General features: G+C 37.8%; 1 protein-coding gene across 24 annotated transcripts in view; it reads right to left on the bottom strand.

Annotated features, from left to right (window-relative positions):
• The window catches only part of SUGCT (succinyl-CoA:glutarate-CoA transferase), a 749,104-nt gene that overhangs the window by 447,811 nt on the left and 284,260 nt on the right, over positions 1–17,033 (bottom strand). The window contains exon 12 of one of the 24 annotated variants that reach the window (XR_011538973.1): positions 16,687–16,795. The exons of the other annotated variants lie outside the window; for them this stretch is intronic. The gene's annotated coding sequence lies outside the window, so the exon portion shown is untranslated. The remainder of the gene's footprint in view (positions 1–16,686; positions 16,796–17,033) is intronic. 24 annotated transcript variants of the gene reach the window in all.

The raw sequence follows: 17,033 nt of genomic DNA, 5'->3' as shown, positions 1-17,033 counted from the left end.
GATTCTGAAGCTTGTTCCACAGTTTTCAGTGTCCCCAGCATGACTGAGGCCCAGCTGCTCACAATGGCAACCTGCAAATCAATGCACCATTCTCTGCCTCACTTCCCTCCTTGTTTATTTGTGTTTCTTGAGATCATTTCCCTAATAAATTATCAGGGTCTGCTCTTGGGGAAACTCAAACTAAGATACCACCCTATGCTGTTTATGAATCATTCTTAAATCTTCTACTAACTTTAAGTAATTAAGTAATTACTTAATTTAATTACTTTAAGAATTTAAATAATTTATCTTTCTAAGCATACCTTAGATAGCTCTGGCATTAATTTACATTCTTTGATTGTTTTATTTTATAAGCTGAACTAGAGCATGACTTGGGGGAAAATAAAACAGGCTAGATGAATTCCTCCAGGCCACCAACCAAACCCAATAGTAGCTGAGAAAGAAGGGAAGAGAAAATGGCCAAATAATGAGAGAGGAATATGAGACAGGAACTTTGAACCTAATCACTATAACTCAAGTAAAATTTAGATCTCTGCCCATCCCATCACCCACCCATGGACTCTCAGCACCAAATTATAAAACCAGCTCATTCTCAAGAATGTCCTGAGAGGGGTGAGTTCCTTCATTTATGTTTTTTTGGATATGCTTAAAGGGAATTATTGGTAGTTAGAAATATAAATCAAACTGGGCTAGCAAATTGGAAAACCATTTCTTGTCCTTGATTAAATCGTGCAACCATTTGTTACTGAGTTTGTAGATCACAGGCGTACTCTTCTAGTTCCAGGAGTACTTTTAGGAGGTGGTAAAACGTGCTGTTGATAAGTCAGTAATGCTAGGGTGCTGTTATCTTATAGAATGAACAATTCAGACTTAGAAACACCTTGGGAATGTGAAGAACAAAGACTACTTATGAAGTTATCCAAAATGTAATCTTACTGTTTAGCTATTTTATTACACTGAAAAATAATACTTTAATAATCAAAGGTCACACTCAACAGCTATTATTGCATACATGAAGTGATATATTTAGAAAAAATAAGGTAACCAACTATCATAAAATTATTGACACTTCTCAAGTATACAGCTTTTGCACGTACACATTGCATTAAGATGTTTCATATGGTTACTGCTAAAATAAGAGTTAAGTTTTATTGAACAATACAGTAAACAACCACAAAAAACATACAGAAATTGTTAGGAGATTCTGCTACTTATGGCAGAATTCATTGGTGGACTGTGTTTCATCAAAACGTTCTCTCTCCCACTGAAAAATTTAAAGTTTTGCAGCATATAAACAAAAGATATGTTCCTTTCCCTCTCACCAAGTTTACACTTTCCCTCCCAGTAGCCATAGCAAGGAAAATATATGGGAAAACTTACAAGGGAAAAAAATTACAACTGAAAACAAGTAAAATGTATATGATATGATCATAAAAATTTAGCTTTTATCCAGAGTTACTTAAAAGTTAGGAAAAACGTTAAAGATACTTTGATTTTGATATTCACACTAAGCAAAATTAAGAACATAAATTAATGATAGATGCTATTTCCTTAAAAAGCATTAAATTCTTACCTTTATTTTGACCTCTATGTTCTGTGCTATTCTTGGCCTTCAATGACCAAAAGCTCATAATAAAATTGTTGGTATGTTTACCAACTAGGTCAGAGCACAGAATTTTTTGTTTTATAGTTATTTTTGGAATTATGTTGTCTGCTCTCTTAAAGATGGCTGTGTATGGCAAAGTTACTTGTTAGTTTTATCAATTTATTGATATGAACACAAAGATGTTCATATTAGAAAATTTGGAAAACAGAGAAAAACATAAGGATGTGAAAACAAATATTACTTATAATTCTGTCCAGAGACAACCACAGTTAATATCTAGCTATACCTCCTCTTTTGGTGCCATTCCTGTTTGCTGTTGTTAATACAGTTTATAATTTTGCCTTTTTAAATTAATATATAATAAGCATTCCTCTTCCTATGAAAAATTATCAGTGACTTTAATTTGGGGTAAACAAACAATACTTGGCATGGAAGATTGGCCCTAAGCTAATATCTGTTGCCAAGCTTCCTCTTTTTTTTTTTTCCCTCCCCAAAGCCCCAGTACATAGTTGTATATCCTAGCTGTAAGTCATTCTAGTTCTTCTATGTGGAATGCCACCACAGCATGGCTTGATGAGTGGCAGTATGTAGATTCACACCCAGGATCCAAACCAGCGAACTCTGGGCTGCCGAACCAGAGCCCGCGAACTTAACCACTCAGCCAGGGGGCCAACCCAATGAACAATATTTCAAAGTCAGTATTTACTTATGTTGTAATTCTGGATGTTTATGTGCTCTGGAGTGTTTGACTATTGTGAACAACTGTGCAGGTGTCTTTATCTTGATTCCTCTAAAGAGATTTACTAGGACATCAAGGATGAATATTTTGAAACAGAATGATTGGGTTACTAACAATGGACACTTCAAGGCTCTATATGCCTGTCAACCAATTGCTTTCACCCCAGCAGAATCTGAACCTCTATGTCTTACTACACATTAGGCAACATTAAATATTATTTATGTTTAATAAATATCTGAATGGTTAAAAAGAGAAAAAACATAATTGAGCCTTTTTTATTTTCATATATTTAATTACTAGTAAGATTAAATACTTTTTCATCTATTAATTTGACATTAGGATTTCAGTTTTTATGAATTATTTCTTCAAGTTAATCTACTGAGATTGTTGTGTTTTTTTTCCTGATCTACTTGACTGTCCTCTTTGTAAAATAACTACCATTATCTGTAGATATTATTGGAAATATTTTCCCAACTTTGTTATTTTTTTCAATTTATGGTGTTTTAACATTAGAGTAGTTCTAATATATGGTAAGAATTGTCATCTCCAATACTCTTTAAAAAATTCATTTAGTCTATTTATTCTTGAACATAAACTTTATAATTTTTTAAATTCCAAAAATAGCCCTGTTGAAATAGTGCTTGGAATTTTGTTAAACTATTAATAATAAGAAAAATTGACATCTTTACAACATTGTCTTCCTAGCCAAGAACTTTTTATAGTTTTTTTCTTGTAAGTCCCATACATATCTTGTTACCATTGTCCCTAGGTATTTTGTATTCTCTGTTGCTGCTGTCTACCATGCATGGAATCTCTCCTTCATGCCATTATATAGTAAAGTACTGTTTTCTGTATATTCTTTTTGTAATTGGTCACATGCTGAACTCTCTTAGTTGTAATTTTTTCTTAAAAGTAGTATTATTCTAATATTATATGCAGTATCATTTTTTAGTACTTCCTTTTTCTAGTCTAACAAATATAATCATTTTAGTGAACAACCTGTATTGTTAGTGTACATTCAGAGGCCGACTTTATTCTCTCTTTCAACTTCCAAGCCACTCTCTAGATTTGCTATTTCCTAGCACTATATCAGACAGAGCTCCACAGTTATTCATAGGGCCTTCATAGCCAATTATTTCCTAAGTGCGTGGCCAGGTCCTTCTTCTTAGTCTGTCTTAGTCTGGAAGCTCCACTGAAACCTATCTACCATGAGTGACCCTGCTGGTATTTGAAATACCGGTGGCATAGCTTTCAGCATCAGAGCAACAAGCAGCCGTCAAAGTATGACAACTAACAGACAAGAGGTGTGGTTCCCCGACAGGGAAACGAGTCCCAGCCATGGTAGTGAGAGCGCCAAATCTTAACCACTAGACCACCAGGGCCGGAATATTAGATTATAAACTCTGATTTCCCAAACTGCATTCCAAGGCATCCTAGCTTCTCTTAATGTCTTAAAGGAGTTGGGGCTAGTGGCATAGGAAGGAGAAAGAAAGTTTCCCTGGTCACATACGTTTGGAAATCACTGCTTGCTAGGTTTCTCCACAGAGATTCATAACATATATTAGCATATTAAGGTGGTAAGAAATTCTGTTAAAAAACCAAACTATTTGTCTTCAGTTTGAATCCAGGCTGGCCTTGTGTCTCGTTTTGACGAATAGTATGTGAAAGAAGAGACACTGTGTAAGTTCTACAGCCAAGATCTCAAGAGTCCTTGGAGCTACTGTCTTTGCCCTTTGAACAAGTGTTCAAAGACCTCCATGTAAGAAGGCCTCTACAGCCTGAAGGATGAAAAAGATCAGGAAGAGAACCAAGTCACTCCATGAGGCCAAGAGCCAGCACCAACCAGATGTGTGAGGGAGGCCATCCTGGACTTTCCATCCCAGATTACCCTCTAGCCAAAAGCAACCACTTAAGTAGGCCCCCAAAAATCCAGCAGAACTACCCAGCCAACCTTCAGAGGCATGAAAAATAATGAATCGTTGCTTCAAAACAGGGGCTCAAAAACCATGGCCATAGACAACATTTTCTCCAACTGCTTTTGTACAACCCTCACTGTAAAAATGGATTTTTCATCTTTAAATGATTGAAAAAAATAAGAAGAGTATCTCATAACACATGAAAACTGTATGAAATTCAAATTTCAGTATCCATAAATAAAGTTCTTTGGGAACACTGTCACGCTCACTCACTTAAGTACTTACTTAGGTACTCACTTAAATACCCACTTAAGTATTGTCTATGGTTTCTACCTCCCTACAACGGTAAGTTAATTACCTGTGATGGAGACCATCTAGTCTGCAAAGCCTAAAATATTTACTATCTAGTCCTTTATAGAAAAAGTTTGCTGACCGCTTTAAAGCCATAAGTTTTAGGATGGTTTATCATACTAGGATAGTTAAAATTTTCTAAATTTTCATCCCATTTTATATTTTTTTGCTTACAGCACTGTGTTTTATGGTTATATCTATGCTGTACATTTAAATTTGTTACTAATTTCTAGAATATTTCATTGTAGTTAGTTTTCCTTTTTTGGAGCTTTCTAAGATTTTCTTTGTAACCTAGCCTACAACTAGTGTTTGTAAACGTCCCAGAGACACCAGAAAAGAATACGTACTCTCTTTAGCAGGATATGCAGTGTAACATATATCTACTGCTTCTACCTCAGTAGATATACTAAATAAGTCCTTTTTTCTTAATCTATTTTAGAAAATGTCATGGTAAACTATTACAAAACAATTATGTTTCTCACAATTTCTCTCTAACTTTCTAACTGTTCTAAATTTCTATATTTTAGAATATATTTCTGTATTTTGATGTGTTTAAAAATAACTTGGACCCATCAATTACTCTTATTTTCCAAATACAGTATACAACAATGGCCACCCAAAAGCGCCAATCCCAGAGCCATGAAGGTCCAGGCCAGCATTCTGATTTTCTTTTTTTGTTTCCCTTCATTAAATTGAACAGAGTACTGAGACTTAAATAAACTCAGACATTCCAATGTCTGGATTTTTCTTTTTCCAAAGTTAGCAAATGAGAAAAGAAAACAATTCACAAAAGAGGAAAGAAAAGTCATCAAGAAAGGAAAATGCAAATTTATAAATTGAAAGATTAAAAGTTGTGAATATATACACAGAGATTCATATGTATATGAATACGGAAATGTGTGTGTGGGGGGTGCAGAATGTTCACTCATTTTCTTTTCCTAACTAGGATTATTATTCTAAACATAAAATTTATAGTTAAAGGATGTAAGCAATTATTCCATGAGTACTGTGGCAAAGGTATTGATAATCAGGAGATTCCAATTTGAACTTCACCAATGACATGAGCAATAGTGGGGAAAACACGTTAAACTAGAACTAAGGTAGGTCCAGTCTGGCATTGGAAGCAGTGAACAGCTTGCCAAAACTACTGTAGATTGTCCAGGTGAAGATGGTCAGGAGCAGCTGGTCACTAGGGAATGTTCCAAGATGCTGGACAGCTGGTGGAAATCAAGACTCAGTCGGGATGTCAGCTGTCAGCACTGGAAGAGAGGTGGAGTCAGCTCTTACTAGAAATATTAGTTGATGTAAGATCAAAGACCCAAGGAAGGGCTACACTGGAAAGCCAAAGCTAAGAGGAGATAAGAAAAGAACCCAAGTGGGGGCAAAACAGTTGCAGAACAGAGCTCAGTCTGAGCCAAAGGCAGGCAGGAAATTATGCAGGGCAGGAATGAGTCTGGAGCCTGAGGAGCAAACCAGAGCGTCGGGAGACCAGAGTGTCGGGAGACCGAGGCAAACTCCAGAATCTCTATCCAATTCAAAAGTCAAGAGCAAAACAAGCTCAGCCAGGAAGGCCTGGAGAGCTGCACCTACACTCTCCCAATAGGAAGGCCTTAGGCGTTGGCTTTGTGCAGCCCCCCCCCACCAGATTTCAAGGGGTATCTGGCCATAATGCTAAGTTCTAAGTGCTTACACTTAGGAAGGGTTTTAAGTTCACTGACATTCAAAGTCCTATCCAGCTCCCCAAGTGTTTAGAACTCTAACATTCCATAAATCTAAAAATATACATTAAGTTCCAAGGGAGAAACGAGGGTATTAAATGTTTTATCCAGGGAAAAAGAGTTTACTGGACTCCCTCCCACCACCATCAGCCCCCCCCTACACTTACATATAAATATCCCACCGCTATCACCTAATTCTTTCTACTAAAAGGCAGTGTGGAATGGTTTATAGCCCTCTTGGAAAAAAAACCAGTGGGGGAGAAGGAGTGGGATGACATTCCATTCCATCCTGACTCACTTAAAGACATCACTTGATTCTCAGTCACAAAGAATTCTCTTAACAGGCTGGAAAAAGCCCTGGTCACAAGGAGCTTGTTTGGAGTTGCCGTGGTTTTCTTTGCATTCTGTAAGCCAAGAGGATGCATTCCAGGGCTGTGTTTCTTTCATTCTTTTTCCCTCCAGGCTGATTTTATAGTAACAACACATAGCCACTTAAATCTATCTCCAAATAACCAACATTCAGAAAATGTACCACATAAAATATAGACATTTTACAAGGCACCATCTATTAGCTGATAATGGCAGAGCTGCCATGGAATGCATAAGAAAACAAATGTGACCCTCACCAAACGTCAGATCCATTTATCCAAATCAGCCCTCTGTAGTGGATGCCAGATAAACCTACAGTGATGAGATTCAAAGCATTAGGGGAGGTTGAGGAGAGGTTACAATAAACTAAATATGTAGGTTGAGGATATATATAAATTACATGAAATGCAACCTCATAAGATACTAAGAGAAGTCAGAAAAAGGCTGGCAGAGGAGATTTTAAAATGTGATCCTATGGGAAAGAAAACATTAGGTCAACATAAAGGTTTCACGGGAGAAAACAATAAGTTTCTCTATGTATATTAAAAACACGTAGACATGGGAGAGTGTATCGCTGCCCGGTTTAGAGACGGGAGGAATGAATCAGAGAAAAGAAGCTTCCGCGCCACCCATCCCCGGCCAAGGCATCAGTAGGGGGCACTTCACCCCTGGGTCTCCTTTCATTCTGCTCTTCACCCACCTTAGGCAGCCAATGCTTTGATGATTTCTCTGCTTTCTCCACGTTAAATCTAGCCTGAGGAAAAGGTCTGGGGAAACTTATTTACCCTAAGGAATAAGAGGTCATGCTTCAATTCTCCCTGCGCTCTTTGAAGCTTAAGAGTGGACAAACTTTTAAGCCAAAAAAACAAATCTCTAATTGCAGAAGCTCTGAAATCGGGAAACTGTGTAAGGAAGGACGATATTCCATGGAACAGAGGCTCCCTCCAGCTCTGCTGAATTATGCCATGTAGGGGACCACAGATAAGATCCTCCCTTGTCTCTAAACAAAACACTTGTTCAATGATGCCTTCCTGCAAATAAGTAAAACTCAACCAGGAAGTTCACCCACTTATTATTCAATTGTAAAATGGTTCAAATAGTGAAAGACAGGACAAGGACAGGAAGAAGTGGCCAGGGAAGGACGGCCCCAGGGAGGAGTGAAATGAAGACTTAAGAAAGGTAGAAAGGGGAAGGGGCAAGAGATAGATAGTGGTTAGAAATTAAATATGACGTAGTTTTATTTTCTACGAAAAATAAAAAGACAGGATATTATAGACATTATTTAACAGAAAAGTAAAGTCAACAGCTTTCAGGAAGGCCAAAGATACCCATTAAAACTTAACCATAAAAATGACACCGGAAAACTCATGGATGCATTTTACTTAAGAGTTCAAAGGTCCTGGCTGGAGCTTTCCATAGAGGCTATTAGCACAGCAAAGCAACTAAGGAACACACAAAAGCGTTTCATTCTTTATGAGACTACAGCCACAAATGCGAGGGATAACTTAAGCGGAGTGTGCAACAGTTCCAAATTCACTGCCCACATTGAGAAACAAGTGTCTCTTGAAAGGGAATAGAATATGAGCTATTAAGGTCCACTTTGGGTTTAAAAAAAACTAAGCACTATTAATAGCCTTTATTAAGAACACGGTACCAAGTTAAATGTAATCCTAAGTCTTGTGAGCTATTTTTAAGTTTTCAAAAAAGTTGAACAGAAATCATTTATTTAGCTGCAACTAGGCCATACAGGCCAATTGGCATGTCATACTTTACTTTTTGTTTTTTTTAAAGATTGGCACCTGAGCTAACAACTCTTGCCAATCTTCTTTACTTTTTTCTTCTGCTTTTTCTCCCCAAATCCCCCCAGTACATAGTGGCCTATTTTAGTTGTGGGTCCTTCTAGTTGTGGCATGTGGGACGCCGCCTCACCATGGCCCAATGAGCAGTGCCATGCCCGCACCCAGGGTCCGGAACTGGCAAAACCAGGGGCCACAGAAGCAGAGTGTGGGAACCCAACCACTTGGACACGGGGCCGGCCCTGTCATGTTTTACTTTTGCTGGAATTAAATCAGTACAGTAATGCTAGTTATGTCATCCTAATCAAGATTTGATTGGTAGTTAAATAGCACTTTATTAAATAAAATTGTGGAAGTTAATTCCAGTTAGCTGATTTCATGCCTGTTATGTTTTTTAATTCTCACTCTGATGTAGATATTGTTATGTACATTTTATATACGAAAATGTGAGGCTCAGAGCAATCAGGGGATTTGCTCAAGACCACAGAGTGAGCTAGTCAACGGCAGACTCTGGTTTCAAATTCAGGCCTTTTGAAATTCGGTGACCACAATACAGGCCTCCTAGGTTAGCTTAGACAAAGTTCTCATTTCTGGCTCTCCTCTTTGTATTTTGACCTGACATTGGGAATCCTCCCTCTTTCCACTTGGCCAGTTCTGCCAAGTTTGGATAGCTTTGCCCCTTATTGGTGCATACCCTCACCAACAAATGTACCACCCCGATGGGGGATGTCAACAGTGGGGAGACCGTGCATACGTGGAGGCAGAGGGTATATGGGTACTCTCTGTACTTCCCTCTCAATTTTGATGTGAAACTAAAACTGCTCTTAAAAAAATTGTCTTAAAAAAAAGACACAGTCTCTGCCTTAAGAAATTTACTGTCTTGTCAAGGAGGAAGAGAGGTAAACGACTGACGACAGTTGAGTGCAATCGATGCTTTGACGCAGCAGCATTGGAGGGGCTGCTTAAAACAGACAGGTGAGACAGAAAAAGCTCCTGAAACTCGTGCTCATTTTAAAGAACTGGTAGTATCAGCCAGTGGGACAAAGATGCTTCATCATTTTAGGGAAAAGCAATGAGCATGTGGCAAGACACGGAAGACTAAAAGACCAGGCCACATTATGAGGAGTTGCAAGTGGTTCTAAGGCGACAGGGTGGGAGATGCAATCACATGTGTTAAGGTAAATAGTTTAAGCTTTATCCTCAAAGCTGTGGAGACTCCCTGAAAGGCCTACACAGAGAAATGGAATGACCAAATTTACCTGATTGTACCAAGACGTCAGTTTTTTTAAATTAACATTATATTTAGGTACCTTTGAAGTTACAATCTCTCCATCAAGAGTCAAAAAGCGTTCCAGGTCTAACTCTCCAATATTCTACACAAGTCTATTAAAAATAACTTGACGCCAAATTTTGGAAATGATCAGATTACAGGAAGCTCTCGAATAACCCTTTGAGTCAATTCAACAAATATTTATTTAGCACTTCTGTTTAGAAGGCCCTGAAGGAGGGCATTTAATTTCACAGTATTTTAATAGAGTAAACTCTGTAAAATAAAATATTCAATTATATATCAGAAACTTAATTTAAGAAAAATCAGATCATTCAAAACTGAAAATAATTTATTTTACTAAAAGAATTGTCAACAGTACTTTAAAAGGTAAATGTATCTAATGCTGCTAGTTCTATTTATGACATCTTAGTGTAACCAACGTTTTAGGAGTGCCTTCACTAAGACTATATTGACATATGATTGCTTAACATGTGTAGCATTTTCAAAAAGCAATTTAAAAGTTGTCATCAGTTTCTTTCCAAGCTTTTTTTCTTCTATGATTTTTTTTCTCTCTACAAAATTACACTCAGTTCAATACTTGCTCCTTTGAACCATCTTTTTTCTTCACCTGCTTAATTCTATTTGTCCTTCGAGACTCATCCCAGGTGGCACTGTCTCCAGGAAGCCTTCCCTGACTTGCCCAGATTGAGGTATTCGCCCCTTCTCTGGGCTTCGGGCACCCTGTTCATATGTTTACCCTGGCACTTTGCATATACTGTTTAAATCATTGCTTTACTTACTTTCCTAATTAGACCATGAACTCCTCAAGAGCTCAGACCTCATCTTTCACCTCTATCTGCAGGACCAGGGCACACAGGTAGTGGCCAATAATGTTGGTGAAGAGAGGAAAGGGAAGGAATAAAATGAATTGTTTTTCTATTTTCTCCATCATTTCTCTTTCCTTCATCCTCATTTCATGTCTTCCTATTATTTCTCCCCAACTACTAATGCATCATCTTTAGCCTCCTCTTAGTTTCAATACACATCATGATTTTCAATCTCTCTCTTGAGGTCCTAACTGTTGCAAAAATGCTGACCCAGCGTGTAAGTAGCACAGGTTTAGGAGTCCATCACTCCTCAGCATTGCAAAGAAGGGGTTTGTTTGAACAGGCCCTGGATTAGTCTCCATTATATCTCCTCTTCCGTGTTTTAGCTGGGGACTTTTAATATGCTTTAGTTTTGCCTAGTTTTCAATCTTAGCAGCTGGGTAAACAGACTTTCTGCAACACCCTGGATAAAATGGCAAGCTCAAGGGGAAAGTCTTCCACCTTTAGATTAAAAAAAAAAGTTTGCTCACAGCCACGGTGGGGGATAGTAACACCTGAGAGCACTTGAGGGGAACTGTGTGTGTGCTGGCTGCGGAAAACTCAGCTGATGACAAAAACGTGCAGCTGCCTTCCTGAATGAGCCTGACGGCTCTCAGCGAGCAGCATCAAACTGGAGTTAGCAAGAATAACAGAAAAGTGAGGCAAGTGACTGACGTTTCTGTAGGCACTTCCAAAACAGTCTGTGAATTTAACAGGAAAGTTCAACGAGAATCACCCGATTAAAAAATTTAAATGAATGCTTACCATGGGCAGGGAAATTACCTTGGAATATTACTCAGGAAATTAATAAAATTACTCAGGAAAAATACTTTGGGAAGCTTTATGTATATTTAGAAAAAGAGACTATGTAAAAATCCATAAATACTTCTGTCTGTACTTTTGGATATGAAATTGGGTGAAAAGGGTGAGAGTTTTTTTTAACAAAAACTATGACTTCATCATTCCTAGGGTTTGTTTTTAAAGTTGTCTGCAGTGCAAATTCACTCTCAGAAATCCCTCTACATTTTTACATATTTTAAAGATTTTCTAAAGTAGAAATATAGGCCGAGGAAAGTATCTATGAACATTAAGGGAAAAGTACTTATGATTTAATATTTAACAGCAGACAACGGGGAAAAAAATGGTATACTCACATGGTAATGAAGCTACTGTTACTAGAAATACGCTTTTACTATAGAAGTGATTGGAAAGCCACAGTAAAAAAATTGTAGCATGTATATCAACATGCTCAAAAAAAGACAAAAAGACAACAAATTATTAACAAGCACAGCCTGTGGCTGCAATACTTTCATAAAGCAAAATTGTTAAAAAGGTTATATGGAAAACTAACTTCTTAGGCATATCAAAACAAACGTTTTCGTGGAAGAGTTATAAAAAAAAACAAAAGTCTTCTCAAAGATCTGCAAGGGTTACTCTAAGGAAAGTCCAGGAGCGCAGGAATTTTTGTCTTTTTTTTAAATGCTGTGTTCCTATTACTCAAAACAGTCACTGGCACATGGTAGGTTTTCAATAAATATTTGCTGAATAAATGAGTGAGAGAATGAATGAATGAGAAGCATGTGCCATTGAAACGCTTGAGTCCCTCCATTCTCTTCAGGTGAGGAAGGAGGTTTCGCTGACTCTAAGTTGCTAGAAAACCGAATTCTACCAGGCAGAGTATTCCCTTCAAGACGTCTCTTCAGGGTGGGAGAAACGGATGAAGGTGCTGAAAAGGTAACAAACCTCCAGTTATAAGACGAAATGAATCATGGAGATGTAACGCACAGCATGGTGACTGCAGTTAACAATACTGCATTGTATATTGGAAAGTTGCTAAGAAAACAGATCTTAAAAGTTCTTCTCGCAAACAGTTTCGCAACTATGTGATGTGATGGATGTTAACAAAACTTACTGTAATCATTTAACAATATGATAAATCATTATATTGTACACCTTAAACTAACACAATGTTATATGTCAATTACATCTCATTAAAACTAGGGGGGGAACTTCTCTTCAGGTTAGATAGAGAATAGAAGTTGCTGATAAGAAAATTCAATTTATGACCAAAAGAACTCCTTTTTTTCACAAGTTTAAGAAACTATTTTATCATACAGTCTATCATAACTTTTACAATGTGATTTGCTGCTCCGCCCTCCCCCCACCCCTCTGGACCCATCTCCCCGACTTTTCCTCTTGCTCACTGAGCTCCAGGCACTCTGTCCTCTTGGCCACTCCTTGAACTCCCAATCATGTACCCACTGCCTAGAAGGCTTCTCCTAGATATCTGCTGGCCTCCCTCTCATCTCCTTCAGGACTCTGCTCAAATGTCACTTTATCAGAGAGGCCCTCCCTGACAGCCTGAATGAAATAGTCAGCCTCACACCCAACTTTTGGCACTCCTCATTTCCCTTCCCTGCATTGTTTTTCACCAAATTACTTCGCCTATTCCATTCACTTCTCTATCTCCAGTGCTCAATAAATGTTTATTGAGTGAATAAACAAACAGTTTATTTCAGACACAGTAATATTTCATGTGCCATTTCAGGGAGGCACTATGATATATGGGAAAGGTACAACGTTTTGAATCCCATTTCCAACTATTCACTATGTGTCTGACCTGGAGACTAACCTCCCTACACGTGAGAATTTTCATCTGTAAAGTGGGAAGAATAATAACACTTATCTGGTAAGTATTTGGCATCGATAAATGATGGTTTCTCTCCTTCCTTTCTCCCTGCTTCTCTTTTAGTTGGGAGCTAATGTGGCTATGATAATAGGAAACAAATTGATTTATGACTTCTGAGATCGCCATAAAATGAAAGGAACAAGGTATTGAGCAGCCCTTTAATAATATCATTCAGAACAACAACTAAGGTTGGTTCTGTTTGCATTTGATAACTGATAGGCTGGATCCAAGGCACCAAAAGGATACCTTTTTTCCTGAATTTGCTGTCATCTGACTGGGAACCCAAATGGAGACATTCAAGGATGGTTTCAGGAAGCTGTCAACTGCCCCTGAAGCATGACTGTGTTTCAGAATAATGGTGAGTCTGGGAAGCATTACAGAGAGAGAGCAAACCGAACTAAATAGGAAAGTGCCTGGAGCAGGGCTTTACATTGAGAAAAGGGGGGAAGGAAAGGTCATGGCAGATTGTGGAAGACCATGATGTCAGACAAAAAGACCAGACCCAATCCTATACTTGCCAGACAGACAGTAAACATTTTGAATATTGGAAAAACATAGAATCACATAATGAAAATAAGACATTTTAAAATGTTCATAGAGATTTCTGAGAGCCGAGCGCTAAACAGTACTGATGAATCCAGTGACATTTGTTCAGCAAAACAAACGACAGGGTTATAAATGGGACTGAATCATACCCTAAGCTTCCCTGGTCATCACTGTTTGATCCACCATGGAGGAACAGAGACTTGAACTGTAAGAGACTGAAAAACTGCCTACCACAAGAGAGCACCAAAAAATGTCAACACACTAGCACAAGAGAGCTTGAAACCTGGCCTCCAAGCAACCAAGGGCTCTCTCTGTGGACTGGATCTGACAGCAGGACCTATGAGGATGTGACCTCCCCTATCAAATTGCCTCTCTTAAGACTACCCCCTAGTCTATTCCTTCTAGTTTGATTCCTTATTCCTTATTAAGTCTGAATAGAGACATAAGAACTTTATGGGTTCCAAAATGCTGAAATTCCCACTTCCGTGTATATAAGAATAGAAAGAAGAAGGTGACAGATTAATTCACCCCAAAGAGAAAAAATAGCAATTAATCTGTTACAGATGCTGCTAAAAGTCTTTCCACAGCAGAATTCTGTAACAGAATTTATCAAGAAATACAACTTTTAGGACACAGGAAACCAATAACTTAACTTGGTGGTTCTTGAAGTTATAAAACTGTTGGCAACTTAATAACAAGATAACACTTGTATCTCCCCAGGTTTTGTATTTTTCTTGGGTCCCCTCTTCTCACAGCATGGATATGATTTATTTAGACTATCAAAGAGCTTTTGATAAGGTTCTCACAAGTGCCTATTATTGAAACTTGGTAACCATGGTGTGAAAGGAAAAAGTCATATCAATGAATTAAATGAATTAAAAACTGCTGGAGAGGCAAAGAGGCAAAAAGCAGAAATAAATGGCCAATTCTCATGTGGAGAAAGGTTAATGACTGAGGGCTCTCGGGCTTTGCAGTAGAATCAGAGTTATATTTAACTAACGACCAGGAAAGGAGAGCCCAATTCCCATCCTCCTATTTTCTACATATCAGTTAAACACACAGAGCCCCCATTGACTGAAGAGCATTTGGCACATGGAAGAGAGACAGGCAGCATAGAGAAGTGCTTAAAATCCAGGAAAGAGCAAAGAGGTAATGAACGTTGACTCACGTAGAGATCCCCAAATACAAAGGGGATGGAAATAAAAACAACATTAGCAGAATTTTACTTTCTAAGAACTTTGATATATACTACATAGGGCCTTTGCAAAAGACAAGATATGGTATTTGAGCAAAAGTGCTTAATTTATTTGCATAATGAGAGCAAATGTTCCATACTGAAGAACAACTCACGTGGGCATTTAGATCTGCAAAAACCACAAAGCCTATTTCTATAGGCTTGAGAACTTTAGAGGTAAACAAAAGTGGAACCTGATAGGAAAGAGTAAGAATTACGATCTTTGGGGCTGGCCCTGTGGCCCAGAGGTTAAGTTCACATGCTCTACTTCAGCAGCCCGGGTTTTGCCAGTTTGGATCCTGGGTGCAGACCTATACACCGCTCATCAAGCATGCCAAGGCAACATGACACACAGAAGAACTAGAAGGACTTACAACTAGGATATACAACTATGTGCTGGGGCTTTGGGGAGAAAAAAAAGGAAAAGAGGAAGATTGGCAACAGATATCAGCTCAGGGCCAATCTTCCTCACCAAAAAAAAAAAAAAGCATACCTTAAAAAAAGAATTATGATCTTTTTCTGAGGCAAACTTGAAAAACTAGCACAGGTTTTAACAAAAGCATAATTTGACATGAATGGAATAATTTGGAAATCAAATACTCTTAATTGATTAACATTAATCCTTTATGACCCATAACTGAATCTGGCATTTTCAAAACATCATCAGGACAAACTTCATAGGAGTGGCTCAGAAAAGCCACCAACCTCTTGACTTAACCTCCCTTTGCCTCAGTTTGCTCATATGTTTAATGGGAATGATAGAACTTACCTCATAGGATGATTGTAAGGGTTAAATGAGATCATGTAAATAGAGCATTTAATACAGGAGAGGTAAAAAGTAATGTTAAATCATTATTGTTGTGAGTAGTATTTATGATAGACTAAACCCAAACACTTACATGCCACAGAGAAGCAACTTCATTGAAGTCACTCTGACTTTTTATTTACACCATTGTTATGACAGTACATAATAAGACATATAAAATGGTTTCAGACAAAGAAAAAACATAGCTTTAAAATATATAAAGACATACAAATCAATAGCAAAAAAATAAACAATCTGATGAAAAAATGATCAGAGAAACTGAATGGACAGTTTTCCAAAGAAGACATACAAATGGCCAACAAGTACGTGAAAAGGTACCAACATCACTATTCACAAGGGAAATGCAAATCAAAACCACAATGAGACATCACCCCACGCTTATTAGAATGGCTATCATCAAGAAGACAAGAGATAACAAGTGCTGGCAAGGATGTGGAGAAAAGGAGCCCTTGTGCACTGTTGGTGGGAATGTAAATTGGTCCAACCACTACAGACAACAATATGTAAGTTCCTCAAAAAATTAAAAATAGATCTACCATAAAATCCAGCAATTCCACTTGTGGATAAATACCCAAAGGAAATGAAAACAGGATTTCAACAAGATATATTATACGCACTCCCGTGTTTGTCACAGCATTATTCACAATAGCCAAGACATGGAAACAACCCAAATGCCCATCAACGAATGAATGGATAAAAAAGATGTGGTACATACACACAATGGAATATTATTTAGCCCCAAGAAAGGAGGACATCCTACCATTTGCAACAAGATGGATGGACCTTAAGCATTATGCTAAGCAGGATAAGTCAGAGAAAGACAAGTTCTGTATGATATCACTTGTAAGTGGAATCTAAAAAAGTTAAACCTGTAAAAAACAGAGAGTAAAATGGTGGTTACCAGGGTTCGGAGGAGGTGGGATAGCAGTGATAGTGATAGTTACAGGGTACAAACCTGTAATGAGTAGTAAATAAGCCATAGGGATCTAATGTGCAGTATAATGGATATACACAATAATATTGTACTGTAATTACGTAATGTGATAAATATCACTACATTGGCAATCATATTACAATATATAAATGTATCAAAGTAACACTTTGTAC

The sequence above is a fragment of the Equus przewalskii genome, chromosome 4 (assembly GCF_037783145.1).
Source record: "Equus przewalskii isolate Varuska chromosome 4, EquPr2, whole genome shotgun sequence".
NCBI classification, from domain to species: Eukaryota; Metazoa; Chordata; class Mammalia; order Perissodactyla; family Equidae; genus Equus; species Equus przewalskii.
The sequence above is the reverse complement of the archived record's forward strand: the minus strand, read 5'-3'. Positions and strand labels throughout refer to the sequence as shown.